This window comes from Protopterus annectens, chromosome 4.part0 (genome assembly GCF_019279795.1).
Source record: "Protopterus annectens isolate FY-2018-M chromosome 4.part0, PAN1.0, whole genome shotgun sequence".
Taxonomy (NCBI): domain Eukaryota; kingdom Metazoa; phylum Chordata; order Ceratodontiformes; family Protopteridae; genus Protopterus; species Protopterus annectens.
Window position 1 is genome coordinate 1143562508 of NC_056733.1, and position 24941 is coordinate 1143587448.

The following is a 24941-nucleotide window of genomic DNA, read 5'->3' on the forward strand; positions in this document are numbered from 1 at the left end:
ATTATACAAATAGAGTATTCATTATATAAATAATACAAAATCAGTTACTTAAACTACAAGACATGTTAAATATGAAATCACTCATTTCAAACATCTTGCTTACATCATTATTTATAATATTATATTAATCTTCATGTACTACTTTATTAACATCACACTTTATTTTTACACATGCTAACATACATTACTTCCCTATCTTTAGACTAAACATATATATTAAAACTCCATGAATCTAATATATTTATTTAAAAAACAAAAAACACAAAGACATATGTTACACTGTCTAATTACTAATGGTTTACATGGTTAAGATGTACAGTATGAGTATTTTATAGCTATGTCAAAGAATTTAGGTTCCAGTAAAACTATATGGATTTGTAACATTGTTAATATTATCAGTTGTAAGGACTTGGCCCTTTCAGTGTTGCTGACAGCTATTGGTCATATGGCTCATGCAACTAAAAGGATGAAACTCATACATTTGACTTACCAAGTATATAATTACATACTTTGTATTGAGATGTCCTTATATCAAATGTAATAGGAACCTATATAAAGGTATTGCTTTGACATAGCTTAATTGATCTAGTGTTTAATTTGTTCTGTGATATTGTTTTATCTATTGATAGTGAGTCTCAAAATACATCTGTATAACAACTGAATAGAAAACTTAAATTTTAAATGAATTCTAAATATATGTTGCATCAGTAAACTTGTTTTATGGCTGGGGAAAAATGTGAACAAGTTAAAATTAATTTGATGTTATAAATCCAATAGCTGTTTGAATATATTAGAGGAAGAAATAAAGTACTAGAAATCCTTCTCTGACGTATTTGTTTGAAGGGAAAATAAATGAAGTACTCTATATGAAGTCAACCTACTATAACTATTTAAATTTGAAAGTTCAAGTTTAAAGTGCATTTTAATTCATTAATGAAAATTTTCTAATAATAATGATTGAAATATGAAACATTCAATCTGCAAGAATTTATTGGGAAAAAAATATTTATATATAACGTTGTTACTTGAATATATTCAATACTTTTGTACAGAAGAAAATATTTTTGGGGAAGATTATTACTAATGTTAAACTGTTTTGTCACAATTATAAAACAAAACAGAGATAATTAATTTACCTAAATAACTTGGAGGAGTGGGGGAATATGCAAATTAACTTGAAACCTGATTTAACTAACAACTTCAAGCTTTATACAAAAGTACTGGAACATCTTCATTATGAATCAAGTAGTCTGAATAAGGACTTTTATTTTTTGTTTATGTTTTGGTTTTAACCACATTATTAATAACGTTTACATTTAGGAAGCATCTTGTTTAGGAAAAGTTACTTTTCATGAAATGATTTTATAGGATGGATTTATTGATTGAACTAAATAATTATTTAATTCATTCAATACTTGTTAATTAGTCAATTAAATGGACTATAAACCGTTGTATCTTGGGAGTAATTAATGTCTGAAGAAGTGCATGTAAATCTGTGCACGAAAGTGCTAACCTTAAATCGTGTGGGAATATTATCAGTTTGCCTTTTCTTTGTTTTTACTAGTTTGAGTTGTTTTCGTTTGACGTCATTATGAATCAAAAACAACTGTATTGTATTGAATGTTATGCAAACTACTACATGGTTTTAAAATAATACTGAATGCTAAATTTGAAATTCTACCCTTTGAACCCAGAGTGGAAACAAACTTATATTTAAATTTAAAGCATTATTAATATGTTAAATATGTTACAAAAATTAGATATATAGAAATCAATACTTTCATACACATTATATATTTATCTGTTAGTTGATTATATTATTCTTTCAAACTATGTAAATAATGTTATACTGATTTTGAGGTTAAAGAGAGATTAATCTAAACACTATTCACAAGGTTAGAAGGTTTGCTTGGGTAGTATTACTAGCCAGGCAAAGAAGTATATTACCTCATAGTGATAGGGAATGTATTATACGAGTTGAAATAATAAGTTTACTAATTCATTTTTTTATAATGGTTTGGTGTCTACAGGTAAAATACTCAATACATATATGAACAATATGAAATCAAAACATTTTTATAAAAGAAAACCAAGAGTCAAAATTATTTCCATATACTGTCATATAAAACAAAGTAAAATATGAAATGTTTATCCATAAATATTAATGGTCTGAACAATAGTACTAAGAGGAGTTTATTCAAATATTTAAATTTACATAAACCACAAATAGTATTCCTACAAGAGACTATTTTATTATATATAGATATAAACAGTATAAATATTAATAACTACACTGTACTAACAAGCTCTCAATATAAACAAAAGAAAAGTGGGGTAGCCATATTAATTTGTAATGAAATTATATCTCCCAAAATAATTAACACCTATCATGATACATCAGGTATGTTTAAACCATAAGAAGAAAACTACCTATATCAAAGGCACTTTTAAAATTCACAGACACAATGTGCTTAAAAGCATAAATGATTTTGCTGACTCGGACTCATTAATTTATTCCTTTTACTCTCATAGGCATAAAACTAACTCTAGAATCGACAGGATATATAGATCTAATGATTTAATAACAAAAATAGATAAAGTTAAAATAATAAATTGTCCACTATCTGATCATAATGCACTAGTTTTTGAGATAGAAGTTAAGCACATATATACAAATCCTATCACAAGGATACCTTCTTACATCACAAAAATTAACAGACTTTAAAGAATTCTATGAAAAAGAAATTAAAGCTTTGCTTGAATTAAACATAACAAATGACATCTCAGAAATATATATTTGGGACTCATTAAAACCATATACATATATGGGAAGCATTATCTTGGTACATTAATAAAAGGAAAGCCTGGAATAAAGATATGTTAGAATTACAAGAGAAAGACGATAAATTGAAGCTGGAAGTTCAAAAAGAAAATATAGATTCAGCTCAAGAATTATTACAAACTAACAATAAATATACAGAAATAGTACATCATAAGATTATGATTAATTTAGAAAAGATAACACTGAATTCTTATTCCACAAATCCAAAGCATCAAAAACAATTAGCAAATAGAACAAAAAAATAATCAAATTCAAACACATTAAAGAAATATATATACCTAATACCAAGAAAAAAATAACAGACTTAAATAATATTCTGGAAGCATTTAGACAACAATATAACTCTAATAATTCTTTAAATTCTCAAGAAATACCTACCTCAGAGATGAAAAATTACCTTGAAAATAAAATTCTTACTAGGTTAACGCAAGTACAAATAGACACTATAAATACGTCAATTACAATGACTGAACTGAAATCACAAATTAAAAAACTGAAAGTAAATAAAGCACCTGGCCCAGATAATATAGTACCTGAAATGTATAAATTAATACCTAATCAGGCTATAGCCTTACCTTTAAAAGTATATAACATAGTTAAACAAGACAAACATCCCACCCTCTTGGAAATATTAATTGATATCCCCAATAATTAAATCAGGCAAAGATGAAAAGCAATGTTCATCATATAGACCAATATCATTATTAAATATTGATTACAAACTGTTTATGGCAATATACATGGATAGAATCAAACACTTTCTCCCCATGTTAATCCATGAAGACCAGACAGATTTTATTAAGGAAGAAATACCTATGACAATCTTAAAAGAATTGTATTATGTAATGCTGTATCTGCTTACCCTTGGAGCTTTTCTCCCCGGGCCTCTGCTGAAAATGGACATGCATCCAGTCGGACTATCCCACTCAACAAATGTAAAATAAAAAAATAAATGAAATCACTCATAGATTATACTAGCCATATAAATCTTGATTTAAACATAATTTTCCTATATATTAACAAAGCTTTTGATTCAGTTAACTGCAATTTTCTAACATTAGTTTTAAATACATTTAATTTCCCACATAAATTTCAATACTCTCATTCAATCATTATACAAAGAATCTATAGCATATGTAAATTTGGATCATATAGATCAGGTCCTACACAAATCAAAAAGGGAACTAAACAGGGTTGCCCTTTATCATCGCTGCTATTTGCATTAATAATAGAACCCTTTGCAAATCAAATTAGATCAAATAATAACATTAAAGGAATACACATTGACAAAACATTAAACCTTAATTTACAACTCTTTGCTGAAGACATACTTCTAACCCTCTCAGACACTAACAAATATTTACAAGCATTATTCAATGATATAAATGAATTTCAAAAGGTCTCAAACTTACACTTTAATGAAAACAAAACAAAAATCTTACCATGCAATACCAAAAAGAAATATATAAGCAAATAATATTCCAAATATATAGCAGTAGACAACAAAATACTGTATTTAGGTATAGATTTACTTGAAGATTTAACAGATTCACTATTTAATTTAAAAAATAGATAAAATAGAGCAAACAATATCCAACTGAAACTAATATATGTTTACAATGGGAGACAGATTATATCTTATTAAATCAATCATCTTTCCCAAAGTACTATACATAATACAACATTTCTCATTGCCGCCTCCTAAGTATTTCATCCAAAGATTTAACAAGATAATATTAAACTTCTTATGGTTTCCAAATAAACCCCAAATTGCTTTAAGTAAGCATTTACCAAATTGAGAAGAAGGAGGAATTAATTTACCAGACATTGAGACATACATTTTATTTGTTGTCTGTTGTCAAAAATATAACCTTATGGTTAAATACTCAATACATCCCTATTTGGAAACAAATACATGAACATTTTTATAAAGAACTTAATCAAAACCATATACAGGATTATTTAACTATCATACCATCACCCCTTATCTGGTTATTAAAAAGATCATATAGTAGGAAAAAATAAAAACAATAAATTACCATCAAAATATATAAATGTTGTCTTTTTGTCTTTTCCCGGTTAGGGGTTGCCACAACGGAACTCTGGTCCGCTAATGATTAGCAGTAGATTTTTATGGTGCCGAGTTGCCAGCCCAATGCCCAACCTTCAGAGAAGGCTCGCCCATTCACGCATGTCTTTCGGAGGCCACTCGACCATGGAGAGGACGTGCAGACTCCACACAGAAAGCACTCCAGCTGAGAATCAAACAGGAGAACCTCTTGCTGTGAGGCAACAATGCTACCGCTGTACCACCACGGCTTCCACCCATCAAAATATATAAATACTACCCTAAAAACATTTAAAACATATATAAACAAAGTCCCAAATGTTAATTCTTGTTTTTTTCTGACTTTACACCTATCCTTGATACATTCCAAACACAAAAAAATAGTTTATTGGACTTTTCATTAATGTATTAGCATCAACTAGTAGAACAAGATAAATTATTAACTAATGATCAAATAATTAACAAGTATAATATAAATAATGATTCATGGTTACTCCTGCAAAATCTAAGACAATATCTTATAAATAAAACCGAACAAATGCAAACAACAGTTAGACAAAATGCTCCTAAATTCATTGATTATTATAATCACAAATCAACCTTATCAAGGAAAAGGCTACCTGTCTAATATTTACAAACTTATTAAGAAAACAAAAATCTATTATCCAGATGCATACTGGAATTATTACTTACAGATAAACAACCACCCTCCTAATGAAGAAGAGAAAACGATTATCTTAAGATCCTCAAAACAAACAACATTATCAATATATTGGCAACTATTTACTTGGAGAGATTTAAACAGAAGTTTTTATACACCACATAAATTAACCAAAATATTTGCTAGTGAGGATCAATGTTGGAGATGTCAAATCAAGATAAGAGCTGACTGGCATCATATTTTCTATGAATGCAAGTGTCTCACTTTGTATTGGGAAAATATTAATTATTTTCTCCAAATTGCTTTTAATGGTAATTATAAATTAACAAAGTCAATGATTCTGTTCAACTTTCCCATCCCAGATTGTGTGTCAAAAAAAGACTTCAAGATATTATGGTCATTGATGGCAGTAGCACGCAAAATTATCACCATTCACTGGAAAAGTACGACTTCTCCCACATTTAAGGAATTTAGAAACTTGTCTTTAGCAGTTGGACATATGGAAATATCTAGAATGAAGAACAGAACAACCAGACATACATCACTCTAACTCTTGGATGAAAATATTAGCAATATTTGAGAAAATGGACAAAGATTTATGAAAGTTTTTTTTTTGTTCTTTACAATGTATTTAAATATATTCATAGTTTTTGCCTGTATAGACACTAATGTATATAGTTAATATTAGGAGATTATAGGCTGTAAAATTGTATATATGTTTTTCTTTCATTTCGAAATTTATGTAATGTTTGATGAATTATCATATTCAAAAATGAAAAAGCTATAGTAAAAAAAAAAAAACAGAAATAGACAAAAATCAGACAGCAAGTGAGAGTGCCATAAAAACAAAATAAAGAATGCAAAAAAAATGGATCAGATATGAAGGAAAAATTAGAAACTCTACAAATACTGTGGCAAGTATAGCACATCTTCAGAAATAACCTCATGTTGACAAAGACTTGACACAGGAATGGATGGCTAAGGACAGGTGAACTGAAACAAAAAGATGAAAGGCTAAAAATGGCTGCCTAAGATAGTAAATTATGTACATATTGATTAGAACAAGTGAGAGAAAGAGACAAATGTAGGTTCTGAAAAAAGAACTGGCAACAGTTGTACATTTCATTGCTGTGTGCTGTACACTCATGGCTGAGGGTCTGTGCACTGAAAGACACACAAATGTGGCAAGATTGTTGCACTGGGGATGTGCAAACACTAAAATATACAAGCACCTGAAAATCTTTGGAAATTCAAACTATTAAACATTATAGAGAATTATGAAGTTTATATCACATAGGATCATCCATTACCAACAGTTCAAAAACAGATGCAAGAAAACCAGATATAGTAGCTCAAGAAAAAAAGACAAAAGTACTACCAATCAATGAAATTGCTATACTCATCAATTACAGTGTCTGAAATACAGAGAGAAACAAAATCATAAAATACCAGGATTTGAATGCAGAAACAAGAGCAACGTGGAGGAAAGATACCCAGACAATTCCAATAATAGTAATGGGTCTAATTAAAAAGATTCTACAGTCATATTTAGATATGCTCCAATACATGTGACCCTTTATGAAATGCAGAAAGAGTCAGTTCTGGGCAGACTGCTGGTGCTGCAAAGAACACTTTTGGCTAACATCAGAGAATGAAACAATACTAATTTCATGAACTTTAATTATATCCATCATGGTATAAAAAACCCAAAGCACTTGGAGAAATTAAACCAACAAAATATTTGTGGTGCTTTCAGATAAATCATCTTTATACCAACAGTCTCTAGCTAAGGGTAGGCATCTTTGTGGATTTCTTTACATATATAATTTTAAAAAGTTTATAAAGGAAATTGTTTACTTTCTGTACTGATTACAGAAAATGTTTTGTTTGCCTATTTATTTAGATTATTTATTTATTTAGATTTATTTATTTTTTATTTATTTTATTTTACATTTGTTGACCGGGAGAATCCGACTGGATAAATGTCCATTTTAAGCAGAGGCCCGGGGAGAAAAGCTCCACAGTTTGTAAATATACAAAGGCAAGTAAACACATACAGAGTTGTTTTACAAATACAGATAAGTACTAAACATAACATTTTAGAAGTACATAGAGAAAAAAAAATATTTTAGCTGCAAATTGTAGTAGCAGGACACGTTAGTTGTGTGTCCAGTAAGCTGTACTTGAATTAATGAGAATATGTATACTTCACCCAATAAATATATGTGAATTTACAATATTGTGCTTGAGTATGATGGTGTAAGAAAGAAATGGGAAGTACCATGAGTAGCAGAGAGTCTTCTAGAGTATAGTAGGACTGCTAGTAAATGAGGTTTGCGTATTAAGAATACTAGTACATGCAGTAAATTAATATGTGGAGGTTGACAGAGAAAGTCCTGAGGGAGAAGCAGGTATAGAGGGTCAACCTGGGGGAGGGCATGGGCATTGTCTATTGATAAATAGGTGTTCCTTTAGTAGTTGTTTAAACTTAGTGATAGACTTTGCTGAGGTATTATCAGGGGGCAGTGAGTTCCAGATTTTACCTATGTAGTTAGGAAATAGGGAGTCTCCTGCTAAGTTGTTGGTTCTGGTGATCTTGATTAAGGTTTTGTCCCTAGAGCGTAGTTGTCTTGGGTTTTCATGTATTTTAAGTAAATTAGATAGTGTTGGTATTTTGTCAGGATCTAGTAAGATTTTTTTAGCGAAAACTAGTTAGTGGAAAGTAATGATATATTGAAGTTTTATTTTATTTCATTATTGCATTTGTTGACCAGGAAAGTCCAACATGGTGTAATCCATTTTCTGCAGAGGCCCAGAGAGAAAAGCTCCATTACATAATGTTTGTAATTAACAGTTTCATTTTTAAGAACAATATCACAATTCCACAGAGTAAATAACATTTGCATTCAAGAATTAGAATGAAATAAACCATTGATAGAAATGGTTGTATACAGATTGGCAAAAGACAAGTTGGGTAGCCTACTGGTGGAGGGAACGTTTCAGCTTTAACTGACTAAAGTTCAACTTTCTGATGACTGGAGTTCCTCCACAAGACATCATTGTCAATTAGTTGTACCAGACGTTTTTCCCTTTTGGGGGAACTTACTCCTTCTTCAAGTTGGTGTGACCATGAATTTGGTATATATAAGTTTGTGGTGTATAGGGGGGAATTCCTCCCTGCAAAAAACATTTAAAAAGTATTTTTCAGTGAATGCAGATTATGATCTTTGGTGCATTCGCTTTCATCCACTCACAGTGGAAGCGGACAGATTCATACAGTAGAGACAATTTTTTGGAAGGTAATTACCTGTAAGACATTTTATACAATCAGCTAGGATCTTTACATTAAGACAAGGCATTGACCGATGGCTTTACATTCAGATAAGACATTGATTGAGGGATAATACTAATTATATATGAAAGGCATATATATCTGTTCAGCATGGGAGTTAGTAAAAAGGTTGTAGAAGTTTTCCCAGAGAAACTAACCTGAGGGAGATTGTCAAAAAGTGCTTGGGAGAAAGTGTGTAGGTAATGTAGGTAAGGTGAAGGAGAAGAAAAATAGACTGAAGCTGTTGATTTGAAGAGCAAACATAAGTACTCATGTTATATTGGTTATAGAAAGAGATTGGGGAGGTGGCATTCAAGGTTTGTAGTAAGATGAATAAATCTCCATCTGGTTGTAGAAGGGGGTGCCATCTTAGACAAGGAGATGAATAAGGAAGAGTGTGGGTTCATGGGAGAAACTGTCAGCTTGCAGATGAGCATAATCATGTCCAAGATTGATTTAAATATTGTTTGAAGTATTTTGAAGCAGGGTAGTTTGTGTATCATTTTTAATTTTGTGGGGATAGCATTCCACAGTTTGAACACATAGCAGGAGTATAGCAAGTCTCCTGATGAGTTCTTAGATTTAGTAGAGCTTAGGAGGACTTTTTAGTGTACTGGAGGTCTCTCGTGGGAAAGCAAGGCAGTAGTGTATTTTTAATGCTGAGTACTTTCTGGGATAATGCATTACTTTATACACAATATGTACCTCAGAGAATGTCAGGTAGTTTAGTTTTAGCTACTTTGTTTCAAGGCTTCACAGTGGCGGAGTTTATGTGTAGCATTAGTAGCAAATTTTATTATAACAGGAGGCTAGTTTGGTCTTTAATGTGGCATTTACATTAGTAAGAATAGGAGAAGCATGAAGAAGGGATGGTAGTAAGTAGGTTGAGGCTAGAGTTTTCCTTGCTGTGTCAGTTAGGTAGTGTTTCACCCTGTAGAGGGAACTTAGTTTTTGGTGGGTCTTTTTAATAGTTTGAAGTATATGCAGATTGAATTTAAGGATGTTGAATACGTAATAATTTTGTATGGTTTACTAGCTGAGTTCTGGAGCTGACAGTAGTTGTAACTACAGTAGACTGAATTTAGTGGAGATATTTCTTTGGCATAAAAGGCATTAACTAGATCTCATTAGAAGGATATTTTAATGATTTCTTGAAGTTCAGGTAATGTTGGGGCTGTAGATATCAAAGTTGAATCATCTGAAGTTTTGGAGCTTATTAATGAAGATATTAAACAGAAGAGGCCCTAGTATGGAGCCATGTGGAACTCTATTGTTACTAAGACATAGGATGACAGTTCCTGTTCCCCTTCAACTACTTGTTGTCTATCTAATAAATAACAGAGGATCCATAAAAGGGAAGATTTTGAGAGACCTAGGGATGCAAATTTGTGAAGTAGTTGCTGGTGGGATCATGTGTCTGATAAACCTAGGAACACGGTTGACGTTAATTTATAGCTATATTTCTGTGATGGTTTATAGTATTGGTAAACTAAGGGAAGGCAGTGATTATGTTGTGTTAGGATTTAAAACCATTCTATGCTTTGGAGAGGAAGTTATTCATGTTTAGGTGATGTATGAGTTGCGTGTAGATGCACTTTTTCAGTATTTATGACAAGGGGAGAGGATTGCTATGGACTTGTAGTTATTGTAGTCCATGGATGTAACTGCTTCCGATAGTGGTATAATGAATGATTTCTTCCAAATTGATGAGACATAATATTCAGATATAGATCTACTTATTGTTATGGAGATAGGGTCAGCAATTACATCAGCAGCATTTTTAAATATTCAGAAGGGAGTTGGTCAACAACAAGGGCAGTTGGCTTTAGGTTAGATAGAAGCTTTCTGATAGATGAGATAGGAGCTGCTCTAAAGTTAGGTTATTGTGAGTAGTTACAACAGGGTATAGGTATTGAGAAATTAAATGTGTCTCGCTGATTTGTGTGCATGAACAACAGCGTTATACTCACTTACATATATCCATATGCATGAGAAGCCGCTCCATCCATCCATACTCCTGTGTGCTAAGCACAACCCTACTGCTGCCATTAACCCAGCCCTACATCTTATGAAAATCCATTCCCTACTAGTGTCACTATTCAAGCAATTATGTCTGGGTCACAGCTAGATTTTTTTAACATTTGTTTGACAATTAGAAAAGGAAGGTGTTTGAAATTCACCTAACCAAAAAAACAGAAACAATCATTTGTTATTCAAGTATTGTAGGTTTCAATATGCAGAGCTCAATGTAACATACATCGATGCTAATAAATTGACAACATAATCATGCATGTATGTGTGTATGTCCAGTTATACACATGTGTGTGTGTGTATGTGTGTGTGTGCGTATATATATATATATATATATATATATATATATATATATATATATATATATATATATATGGGTTCCCTTTAGAATTTCGAAAAACTGAAATACCGAATTTCAGTTTTCCGAAATTCTAAGTCTGAAAGCTTGAAATCCTGAAACACCAGAAGCATGAAATTCAAAATCCCGAAGTTTGGAGCTGGTGTTGCGGTGTGTGAATGGATGTAAGTGCAGGTAAGTCTGTATGAATGTGTAGGTTATAGGTTGTAGTGTATGTTAGTGTGTGTTTTGGTTGTGATATGTGTGTGTGTGTGTGTGTGTGTGCGTGCAAGGGGCTGTGAAATGTGTGGGTGTGAGTTACCTTTGTGTGTGTGATTGAGCGGTCTCAGAGTTAAGAATATATAGGTAGGGGGGGTTTAGGATTGTATGTTTGATTGTGGGGGGAAGAGTGTGTGTAAGTGTGTGTTGTGTTTGTTGTGTATGTTCGGGATTTTAAGTTTCGCGCTTGTGGTGTTTCGGGCTTGTAAGGTTCCGGGATTTGAATTTCGGAAAACTGAAATTCGGTATTTCAAGTTTTTCGAGATTCTCAAGTGAATCCATATATATATATATATATATAAATATAGATAGATAGATATATATATATATATATATATATATATATGTGTGTGTGTGTGTGTGTGTGTGTGTGTGTGTGAGAGAGAGATACAACCATATATGCAAATGCACACACACACATTCATACACATATAATTATAAAACCATATACGCAAATGCGTGCACGCACACATACACATATACAGATAGATATGTAGACATGCAAGTGTGTGTATTTGGACACACATGCACACACAAGCATAAATAAGGTTAACTTATAAAAGAAACAGATCAGCACAGCAGCTTTCATATTAATTAAGCTATTCATAAGCTGTAGTTGTAATGACTCCTTCAAGAAACATACTGTGAACAGCTAATGAATGCTAAATATTATAATAAGGAAATACAAATGCTTTATCATCTCATTTTAATAAATGTACAGGAGCTGTTATTAGAAATCCTGTCATATAATGAAAATTGAATGCTTTGACAGTAAAATGTTTAGAGCTGAGTTTTTTGTATGTACTGATTGTATTAATAGCATCACACATCTAAAAACTGGTTACACATCAGTTCACTTCTTTGCAAAACAAAACACAGACATGAAATAAGTACATAAGCAGGGTGTTATCAGCAAATGCCACAGGTAGTATATATAAAAATCACCTGTTAAACCCTGTAGTACGATGACTGTTTCATCATGTCTTAATAACTGACACAGCTGCGATGACTACAGTTGTTGAATCTCTAGGCTGTCCCTTGGTTACGTACTGAGGTGCTCCTTAAGGAGCCCACTCTTTTCTTCCTACTGTCACAGTGCTTGCTGTGAGCAAATTCTTCGTATCATAGCAACCTGTTTGCTACCATGCAATATTTACTGAGCGTCTAGTATCTGACAGAAGAATTACACTTTTAAATGAAAATGTCAACAATTTACTTCAAGCCAAATGCATTCTTTTTAATGGTCTATTGCATTCTTTTAGCCAGAGTGAGGGAAAAAAGGTATACAAGGCAGCAGAAGAGGAGGCCACAGGTGCGTGACAAGTCTGATTAATAATGGTACTAGCACAACAGGCAAAAGCACGTATGTTTTCAACAGCTTACAGATGTTTAATTATACATTACCCGTAAAGCTGGTAGCACTGCCACCAATTCTAAGGTATTACTCAGAGGTAAGGAAGACAAGAGTTTACAACACACAGAGAGAGAGGAAAGAAGGAACAAGAAACAATATATTCATACTGCAGAGGTTGAATGAGAAGCTGATGAAGGTTTATACTCGATATAAAGAATATGCAGGTGATCTTTTTATTAAATTCATGGCAGCCATTTACTAATATTAGGAGGTTTTATATTTAATTGGTTTGAAACTCCACACTGTGGAGCAATTTAATGAGCCGAGCAGTTTGGCGGGACCTATCTAAATAAAATGATGGCCATTTTTAATTAGAAGCAAAAATTTTTTTTTAGTTACTTTTGATATATCAGACATATTTTTGTACTTCCTCTTTCCACTTGCCAATCCTCAGTGACTGACTATATTTCCCACTGGGTCAAAGGCACTTTTCAGTCTTCTGGCATGTGGACAATCATTTATCACCAGAGCAGACAGAGAGATCTGGGCACCCTGGTATGGCGACATTCTCACAGCTAGAAGTGATTGCTGCTAGCCCTTTGTTTCCTGAATATAAGAGTACAATACCTGTAGCACACTCCAGTACTTTTGGGTACAGAGATGTCTTACTGCACCCCTTAGGTAATTAGTAGCTCTGTTGGCTTATCTCTGGTCTTCATGAGAAGACAACTCAGCAGGGACAATACTTCTTACACAACATATCCCTATCCTAAGTGGCCATCCCTCCCTATCTTCAATTCTATTCAAGCACAAGTCACAAGCATCACTTAAAGACGGCTTACCACTTCCACAGAGGACTAATGCTGCTTAAAGAAGAATATGATTTAGGATTTGTTTTCATGCATAATCTAGTGTTTACTATGCCAAATATAATGTTTTTAAAACTAATATGAGTTATAATTGGCCAAAGACTATTTTACAATGGTAACATGTAACAAAGGATGTCTGCAGGACAAGTCATGACAGAAAATGTGTTTCCAAGATCCTGAGTTAAGAAACAGACATATCCAACATATCTCAAGTAAGTTTGGAGATTATAAATAGTAGTCAAATTAAATGGATTATAAAAGACACTCTTCAAATACATTGCCAGACAGCCTCCTTTTTGGGAAAACATCAGATCTTTGGAATTTAAGACAGTCATGTTCTAGCAGCTTCAATGAGCTGGATATGTGGCATATTTACTCATGACTTACAGAGAAATTAGAAGTGTTTGTTGGGTTCTGGTTTGTTTTTGTACCCCAGATCATCTAGATATTTACTGGAGGGTTCAGAATATATGACATATAATGCAAGTTGGATTAGTATTTAATTTATAAAAATGGTCTTCCTATAAGAATATAGAATATCATTCCTTTAAGAAATGAAGTAACAATGGTCTATTTATCTGAATTGCAATTGACATTACTAATACATGAAATAACTGTTCTGCCTCAAACGTTGTTGTCCAAGATGTATTCCCTTAAATGTATTTGCTGTGCTTTCATTATATACTTTTTCTGGGTTTTGCAGTTCTCTTAATTCTAATTTAGCAAATGTTTTCTATTCATATCCTGTACATTTTTTTTAATTTTATTTATCCTTTGTTGACCAGGTTAGTACCAGTGGGACTGTGGCCTCTTCAGGGGAGACCTGATGTGGCATTTCTACTACTGGGAAAATGTGACCAAGGCATCAGAGGAATTTCTCTACTCTTTTCAATAGGTGCCATTGTGATTGTTTCTATCCACCTGAGTTATCATCAACTCAAGCAGGTGGGGTCTCAGTTTAATATCTTATCCAAAGGATAACACACTCAGGGGTGCTGTATTCGTAGCTTTGGAGAGTGCAGTTTTTACCAGTGTAGCCATGATTACCAGAATTTGGCAATCTTTTGGTATTGAGATGGGCCTTTTAGGGGTGAGAGGGGGGTGAAGCTGGCACTGAATCAATCTGCCAGGATATTGGCAATGTCCTTGGGATCAGTATATTTAATGTCATTCTGTTGTAGCTCAGAGCAGATCTGAGCATTGCCATTTAGATTCTTGACATAGCTATAGAATGCCTTGTAGTTGTCTTTGGAATCTTTGACAATTTTATTTTCGTAACTAGCTTTGGAGGATTTTATGAGGGATCTCAGCTTCTTCCTGAGGCTGGTAAGGGAGTTTTTTGCATCCTGGGATTTTCCTCTTTTCTGCAACAGTTTCTTCTTTCTGTTGTATAGTTTGTTTATAACAGGGGACCACCAGATTGGCTTCCTTTTTTTGGAGGAGAGCTTCTTGGTTCTATTTGGGATGACATGATTCATGCATGCGTGGATGTGCTCATACAGTGCTTTAGTGTAGGATTCGGCAGTCAAACTTTCAGTTCCCATCTGCATGGGTGTCATGAAGTTTGGCACTTCTGACTTGAGAAGCATAAAGTTAGCCGTGGAGAAGTTTTTTACGGATGTTTCCTTATTGGGGGGTGGAGGTGGGATGTGGGTGTCAAAGGTGATTAGCTTATGGTCAGACTTAACCAACGAGGGGGTGACCACTGGTGTGGAGCATCGATTTCCCATGTTGGCAATGACCAGGTCCAGAATATTGGAGCTCCTGGTGGGACTATGGATTAGTTGATCCAGGGTGTTGGAATTTATGAATTCCAAGAACCATTGGTCAAAGGTGTTAGTACACGAGTAGATTTCCCAGTTAATGGCAGGGTAGTTGAAATCACCCAGTATTAGGGTGTTTGGTTGTATCTTAATATTTTCCAGTATGTTTAGAAAGGTGTAGTGAGAATCTTGGGGTTTGGTGGGGGATCTGTAGCAAGCTACAATTTGGATTGCAGTCTTACCTAGTGTTAGTTGCACCTGGAGAATTTCAGATGCATTGTGTTGGGCAACTAGCCTGGAGGTGTGAATATCCTTGCTGAATATGGACACTCCTCCACCTTTAGTGTTTCGGTCCTGGTTTGGTGGCCAAAAAGTGTGGTAAAAGTTGTAGCCTGGTATTGCATGGGGTGCTCTCTGGAGCCTTGAACCAGGTCTCAGTTACTGCACAGATATCAATGCTCTCCATTTTTAGGAGTGCCTCAAGAGAGTACATTTTGAGGTTTAGACTTTTAGCATTGAGTAGCATTACCTTTAGATTTTGCATACTTGTACCTGTTACGGTGGTGGTTTTGTCCTTTGAGCCTTGCCTAAAAAGGCACTATAGGGGTGGCAAGAGCCTTAGCCAGTAACCTGAATCCCAGGGGCGATAGGTGCAGAACATCTCTGGCAAAGCATCGTGGTTTGTCGATCATGTTGTCCCAGGCAGACAGATACTGTATCCCCTTTGAATGACACCAGAAGCTTAGCCAATTGTTGAAGTCAATCATTTTGTCCTTATACTGTGGTATCATTCTGGGCAAACGCAGGATGCTACTCAGGGTTAGGGTCATATCTGCCTGGGTCACATGATCTGAGAGCTCTTCCATGTTTCTTTTCATGTAGTCTTGGGAAGTACGTCTCAAGTCATTCACTCCAACATAGACAATTATTGAGTCATATTTGTACTTGTTGTGGAGTAACTCGAGTCCATGCGTTATGTGGCAGATCCTGGCACCCGACAAGCAAATGACTGTAATTTTCTCCTTGTTTAGCCTGGTGAGTGGGACATCAGTATGCCTGACTATAGCGTCACCTATGACTAAAGTGTTGGGTACATTGTCTTGCCTTAGGGGCTATTGTTGGGTGGCACACTGGTGTTGTGAGCTATGTGATACTTTGGTTGTGATTGGTGTTTGTTTGCATTTCAGCTTTGGATGTCCTTGTTGCTTGGGCAGGTTAATGTTAAGGGCCTTCGCATAGGTGGGTTTAGTGTTTCTATTTGTGGGTGTTGGTGGTGAGGGTTTTGAAGGGCTATGTGTTGCTTGAGGTGTAGAGTGGGTTTTAACCTTCTCCTCTTGATTGTCTAGCACAATCTTGGCTGGAGAGAGCTTTGCTTTCAGTTTGGCTATGTAAGTGCATCTCTCGCAGGTTGTAGTGTTGGGTGGTAGGAGGAGAGGCTTTTCTGTGTACATGAGGCAATTGCTGCATTGCCCCAGTATGGCCAGATTCACCAGGTGGACAGGAGAAATCACCAGAAGCAGACCCTTGGACATGCCTGGTTAAGTGCTTTATTTTTATTATTTTTTTTTGTAACTTACAAGAGCTGTTTTCCCTTACCTTGGCAAGGTCCTTTGCAATTATAGGCTGTTTAGTGCCTATGATTAATTTCTCCTTATTAACAAGGAGAGTTGAGTGCTAGTATCAGTTTAAGGCTTCCTTGTGCTTTCCAGCAAGTTTTAGAGCATGTGCTAGTCACAGGGACTCCAACCAGAAAGAGTCAGGAATCAATGCACTCTGCTCCTACTCTAACCAGGATCAGAATATAAGCACAAATTCCAAGCTGTCACCTATAAAGCAGTTATTGAGCTTTCTGGTGATCAGCAGTCTCCAGGAAATAATGTAACTGCACTCCTCCTCTCACCAGGAGAAAACAGAAGCACTAATCCCAAGATGAATAATGAGAGGCAGAATGTGGGCTTTCCAATAACTGGTGGTCTTGCAATAGATGCTTAAAGGTAAGATGAAAAAAATGGTTTAGCCTAAACACTGCAGTGTGCACTAGAGGAATTAAATGTGAAAGTAGGTAACTTAAGTTTTACCTGTCTAAAAGGTTAAGTTTTAGTGGAGAGTCACTATTTTTAAAACAACAAGATAGACTGCAAGGGGGTGGTCACTTTTGTATTCTGGTACTATGGAATACAGTAGGATGGCCAATAAATTTAAATAGTTGAAGGGGAGTGACTTCCCAAAATGATAATTTTGTGCTTACTCACACAAGCCAGTAAAAGCAGAGAGGAAATGAGATATATGGTCAAATTAACATAAGAGGTAGGCAACTAGAAATACAGTGGTGTTTAAGAACACAACGGTAAGTGGGTGGGAGAGTGGGAAAATTACTTCTGCCTGATTCACAAGAGACAGAGCTGTGATCTCTTTTCAAGTTTTAATTTGCAGTTAAAAGCAGGATACAAGTAAAACATGAGGTAAAGAAAACAAATCACAGTATTCAAAATAGAAAAAGGCAAAGTAATACAAAATACAACAAATAAAAAGCAAACAAACCTTTCCATCACAGCAAAGTGTAGTAGAGTCTGGGTGAGCCTTTCTAGTAAAATTCTTTCCATACCTCTCAACTGTCCGGATTTTCACAGTTTTTGGTCTCATATTTTTGGTCTGTTCCTCATACATTTTGTGGTTTTCAGGCCAATCACTGAGTTTTTAAGTCACTAAATAATGACATACATTTGGGTTTCAGACTACATATCCTTTAAAAATGCATGCTAACACAAATCTTGTTATTCTAGCTCCTTTCTAAGTTTATAAGAGCAATATAAAATCTGCCCATATTTTTGATCATTTGACCCCCCTTTATTTTAGGTTTTGTCCAGATTTACAGCTGAAGGAGAATCAGGCAGTAAATAATAAAAAATCCTTCTTTGTCCATTTTTCTGATTAGTTTTGCTGGCTGCTATCAAACACAGTTTCAGTTACGGTTTTGCCTAGTGGATTAAAGCTGGATTTTTTACCATTTATTGCCTGCTTCTCCTTCAGCTGCCTTTCCTTTGGTTTATTGGTACTTTTTGGCAACTGTTTCTCTGTGTTTGAACTTTGTCCAGAGGAGAAGGTCACGGTGAGCTGCCTGTCGGACGTTAGGATCCGCCACATAACACAAGCACTCAGGTCACTCCAAGGCAAGTACAAATATGACTCAGTCATTGTCCATGCTGGTGTGAATGACCTGAGACGTACCTCCCTGGACTACATGAAAAGAGACATGGAGGAGCTCTCTGAGCATGTAGCCCAGGCCGGTATGACCCTGACCTTGAGTAGCATCTTACCCTCACCAAGAATGATGAGAAAATATGAAGACAAGATGATCAATTTCAAAAATTGGCTTAAGTATTGGTGTCATTCAAAGGGGATCCAATGCCTGTCAGCCTGGGATGACATGCTCGACAAGCCACAATGCTTCGCTAGGGATGGCTTGCACCTATCACCCCTGGGCTTTTGGAAATATTGGCAAAGGCTCTTGCCACCGCCATAGTGTCTTTTTTAGGCAAGGCTCAAAAGACAAACCCACCTCCATAGGTATCACAAGGGATAAGAAACTAAGAGTAATGCTACTCAATGCCAGAAGTCTAAACCTCAAGATGCACGCACTCAAAACTCTCTTTAGCATGGAGAACATCGATATCTGTGCAGTAACAGAAACCTGGTTCAAGGCTCCCGAGAGCACGCCAGCACTACCAGGTTATACCTCATACCATGCTTTTTGGCCCCAAAACTTGGACCGAACCACAAAAGGAGGGGGAGTATCAATATTCATCAAAGATACCCACACCTCCAGGTTGGTGGCACAGCATGAAGCATCAGAGACTATCCATGTGCAACTAACTGTGGGTAAAACTGCCTTCCAGTTTATAGCCTGCTACAGACCACCCTCCCAAACCCAGGAACCCCACTCGGTCTTCCTGAGAACACTGGAAAATATGAAGGTCTCTCTAAACACCATTATATTGGGTGACTTCAACTACCCAAACATAGACTGGGAGCATTACTCTAGCTCCAACACCCTAGCCCAAAGGTTCCTAGAATTTATAAACTCAAATGCTATGGAACAACTTGTTACCACTCCCAAAAGAGGGGAAAACATACTGGACCTGATCATCACCAACATGGGGACTCTATGCTCCAGAACAGAAGGGTATCCCTCACTGGTAAGATCAGACCATAAACTAATCTCACTGGATATTCACATCTCGACCCCACCCCCTGCTCAGAAAACCACAGTGAAAAACTTCTCTAAAGCAAATTTCACACTCCTCAAAACCGAGGTGGAATCCTTCAAAGCCCCTGGGCCTGTGGAAAATACGGCCCAGACCGCAGAATCCTTTATAAACGCATTCTATGAACACCTTCAGGAATGCATGGATCATGCAATCCCAAATTAAACCAAGACCCAATCCTCCAAAGGCAGGCATCCTGTCTGGTGGACCACAGCCATAAACAAACTATACAATAGAAGGAGGAAGCTACTACATGATAGAGCAAAATCCCAAAAAGGGAAGGCATCCCTGATCAGTATTAGCAAAAAACTACGGGCACTCATAAAATCGTCTAAGGTCAGCTTCGAGAGAAAAATTGCACATGACACTAAGGATAATCACAAGGCTTTCTTTAGTTATGTTAGGAACCTGGGTGGGAATTTCCAGATATGCTCAGAATTAGTCCAAAATGACAAAAAATACACCAAACTCACAGACATTGCCAACATCCTAGCTGACAGGTTCAGCGCAAACTTCTCCCCCCCCCTCCCCACCAAAAGGGCAAATATCTATCCCAGCAGAGTGCTGCCCCCCTGACATCTCAGATGCTCAGGTAAGAGCCGCCCTCTCCAAAGCAAAAAACACAGCATCAATGGGACCAGACGGTGTCCTTGGCTGCGTCCTACATGAACTCCAAGAAGAGCTAAACCCAAACATAAAACTACAGTTCAATCTCAGTCTTACTACAGGATATGTACCCAAAGAGTGGCGTACAGCAACAGTGGTCCCTCTCCACAAAGGTGGTGCCTCAACGGATCCTGGAAACTATCGCCCCATAAGCCTGACTAGCTTGGTCTGCAAAGCTATGGAAAGGATCATCATGGACCTCATAAATAAAGATATTGGTGACCTACAGACCCTGGATCCTACCCAGTTCGGCTTTGTTAAGGGCAGATCCTGCCTCTTAAACCTGGTCAATTTCTTTGAAACAGTCACCAAGGCCACTGACGAGGGGAAGGTGGTCCACACAGCCTACCTGGACCTCGCAAAAGCCTTTGATACAATACCCCACTCGGGCATTATAGATAAGCTCACCAGCTTAAATATAAACCCCTATGTCACTAGATGGGTTGCAAACTGGCTGAAGGACAGAACCCACATGGTTAGAATTGCTGGAGCCATGTCAGACTCCAAACCAGTTACAAGTGGCATCCCACAAGGCTCAGTCCTGGGACCTCTCTTGTTCGGTATATATTTCTTGGAGGTACAGGCCAACACGGAAGGACTGTGGCTGACCAAGTTCGCAGATGACTGCAAATTGGGCGCCATAATCAACTCTCCAGCCGACACAAGCATCCTACAAAAGGGACTCATAGAAACAGACAACTGGTGCCAGAGCCATGGCCTCAAGCTAAATGCCAAAAAGTGTATAGTCATCCCCTTTAGCAAAAACAAAGTGCCCACAAATTACCACATAGGTGGTAATCCATTAAGTACGGAAGAAGTAATTAGGGACCTGGGGACCCAAGTTGATAGCAATCTCTCATTTGACAGCCACGTGGCCAAAGTGGTCTTTACTCATCCCTCATCAGGCCCATAATTGAGTACAATGCCCCTTTTGGGATGTACCTTACCAGACACCTGCAGCAACTGGAAAGACCCCAAAAGTACCTCACCAAGAGGATCAAAGGGCTCAAACAGATGCCATATGCTGCCCGGTTAAAGAAACTCCAGCTCTACTCAGTGGCATAACGCCTGCTCAGAGGCGATCTGTGCCTGACGTATAAAGCCATGTCCAGCCTGGAATTAATGGACATGCTGCACCTCAGAAAATCCAAATCCCATCGAGCTACGCACTCGAGAGACTTGAACCTCAGCACTGAAATAAATAGGACATGCTGGAGGGACAGATTCATAACCCAGAGGCTCCCTTCACTCTGGAATAAAATCCCAGTCCAGGTTAGGCAGAGTCCCTTATTGACTCTCTTCAAGAGGAATCTTAATGAGTGGATGGGAGATCGTAGGTTTACCCTGGGTATCACTGCTGTGTCACTGTTAGACAGAGGCACAATATACTAACCTCGAAAAAGGGCATTGCAAAATTCATTTAAAATGGGTGGCGAAAGCCAAACACACTCTGGCTGGGCTTATAAATGCCCTAGGGCAGATAGCCTGGTATGAACCTATGAACCTATGTTATGCTAAAAGGTTAAGAGGTATAATTCATTCTCTGTCTCCAGGGTGACAGTTGACCAGGAAGGGTCATCATTCAGACAGCCATCAGGAATTGTTTGAGGTGTTTTTCTTGGTTTCTTGTCTCTAATCTAATGTGCATGACATACTGTAAGGGGAGAATGTGCAATTGGTGACAGTTGTGGCCCTCCCCTCTCCTCCACAAAGGACATTCCCTACAAGCATCTCTGCCCCCCTCTCAAAGCATGGGTGCTGTGTTTCCTGCTCTCCAACAGGAAGTTAATACCACCTAGTGTGCTTTACATGATGCAAACTCCACCCTACCCTGGGGATAGGTGAGCAGACTGCACCCCTTCATTTCTCCCTTTCCCTCTGGGTCCTCCAGTGCCAAGGATGTTACTTGAACCCCACACACCTGAGTCACAGCCAGTAATGGGTTCCCCTGCACCACAGAGCAAAGGGTGATTAAAGCAGAATCTGTTGCTGTCAAGCATCCTCACAAAATATGACAAAGAGGCCTACCTCAGTCAAGATTTAACATCTTACAGATGAAAGTGCTGGTGAGAGGTGTGGCTCTTAGGAGCCAACCAACTTTCTTGAGTGAGAGACACTGACAGCATCCCCATGTGCTCTGGTTATAAATCTACAGATTTTCCTTTGTGCAATCAAGCCGTGGAAAAAATGTGAGCAGAGGCTGAGGCAAGGAGTGATCAGGTCTCCTCAAGGGACTGGTTGGGGTATCTGTTTCCCAAATTATGTCTTAAATACTTTGAAAAGATTACTGACTTTTGGGGGTGTGCTTGACCCTGTCACATGACAGCATAGTTCTCTGTCAGAGCTCACTGACCTATGCTGTCAATTCTGACGTGACAGGGGACAGACCTCAAGAGGGGCTAGGGAGGCCATCTATGACAGACAGGAAAAGATAGTCTCTCAGTCTCTCTCTGAGATTCATGCGATATAACAGAACTAAATTCGATATATTACTCTCCAGCTAAATTAACAACAGATAATCTTACTACAAAAACACAGGGTAGTAAGAAAAGAAGTGGAGAAATTGAATGCCATCATGAAAATATCCAATAAAGAAAACTATAAAGCAATTAAGACAAGAAGTGTCACTGTTAGAAGAGTATAGAAGAGGGAACAGATCAACAAAAATATTCAGAAAGATAGACATGATAAAAGCAATGCACAGTATCAGAGCACAACAAACAAATGTAAAATAAATAAAATAAACAGATCAGGATTTATTGTGCACTATCACTAATAATAAACTAAAAATATCAGCACAGGCAGAAAAACATAGAAGATATGATGATAAATATGAGGGAAAAGTACAAAATAGGCAATTTATTGATGATCCAAAAAAGTCTTATAGAGAATTGTGAAACAAGGTAAAAGGAATTGAAACACCATCAAAAAACGAAGAAATAGATACATTTTGGAGAAATATCTATGAAGATCTTGTAGAACATAATAAAAATGCTGAATGCATAGAAGAACTGAAAGAAAGAATAAGAAATTCAAATGTACAGGATATGCAATGGAATGAAGTAACAGTCAGAGAGATTAAAACAAAGTTAACAAAAGCTCCTAATTGGAAAACCCCAGGCCCAGATGCAGTACCTAACTTCTGGTTAAAAGTATTAACATCTTTACATGAAGATTTAGCCATGAGTAAGAACTATTTATATGCACACCCTGAACAGACACCAGCCTTGCTAACAACAGGAAAAACAATACTCCTACTTAAGAGCAATCCTGCAAGCTATCCTAAAAACTAAGACCAGTAACTTGCCTTCTGACTACATCTAAGCTATATACTGGAATTGATGCTGACAGACTTTATAGTCATTTAGAAAAAAAACTCAATCATGGCAATAGAACAAAAGGGTAATAAAAGAAACTTGTATGGAACAAAGGATCATTTGATGTTAAAGTCATAACGGAAAACTGGTAAAGGGGAAGAATCTAAATATGGCATGGACAGACTATAAAAAAGGATTTGACAGTACCCCACATTCATGGATAAAAGAGTGCTTAAAAATGTATAAGATACACCCTACACTGATTGATTACATTACAGCAACCATGAAACAGTGGCAAACCTCTCTGCAGATGAGCCATGACAAAGGAAAAGTTATTATTCCAGGAATAAAAATCCAAAGGGGGATATTCCAGAGTGACTCTCTTTTACTGCTGCTCTTTTGTCTTTCCCTTAACACATTATGCTGTCTACTTAGATTAGATCATAGCTATAATTTGGATCACAGAAAACAAAAAAGTGTGTAATCTTCTCAACTTTTTGTAGATGATTTAAAACTGTATAGTTCATCAGATGAGGAAGTGAAACCACAACTGCAAGTGGTCAAAACTTTTTCAGATGATATAAGAATGTCATTTGGTCTTAATAAACGTGCAAAAGCAACCTTTAAAGCAGGAAAGCTGCAGCACCTAGAAAACATCAGTTTGGAAGAGGAATGTGATATAAAAGAACTTGAGCAAGATGGAGTATATAAATATTTGGGAATTGATGGAGAATCAACAATAAAATATGAGCAAATGCACATAAAACTCAGTAAGGAATACTTTAGAAGGCTTAAATTAATAGTAAAAACATCATTGACAACTAGGAACAAAGTCCAAGCTATAAACCAATTTGCTCTTCCTGTCCTAACTTATAGTTTTGGAGTGACTGACTGGCCCCAAAAGGTGTTGGATAGTTTGGACAGGAAAGTAACAAGGATGCTTCATGCTCATCATATGAATTATAAAACTGCATACCAAGGCTATATATTCCCCATTCTGAAGGAGGTATGGGCCTCCTTGAAAATGATTACATGTATAGATCTGCAATAGTGGGACTGCATACATATCTGCCGACCTCACAAGACCCAAATATAGTGAAAGTTCTGAAACATGAGGAGAACACGTCTATGATGACTTATTGGTTCAAAAGGGAAGTA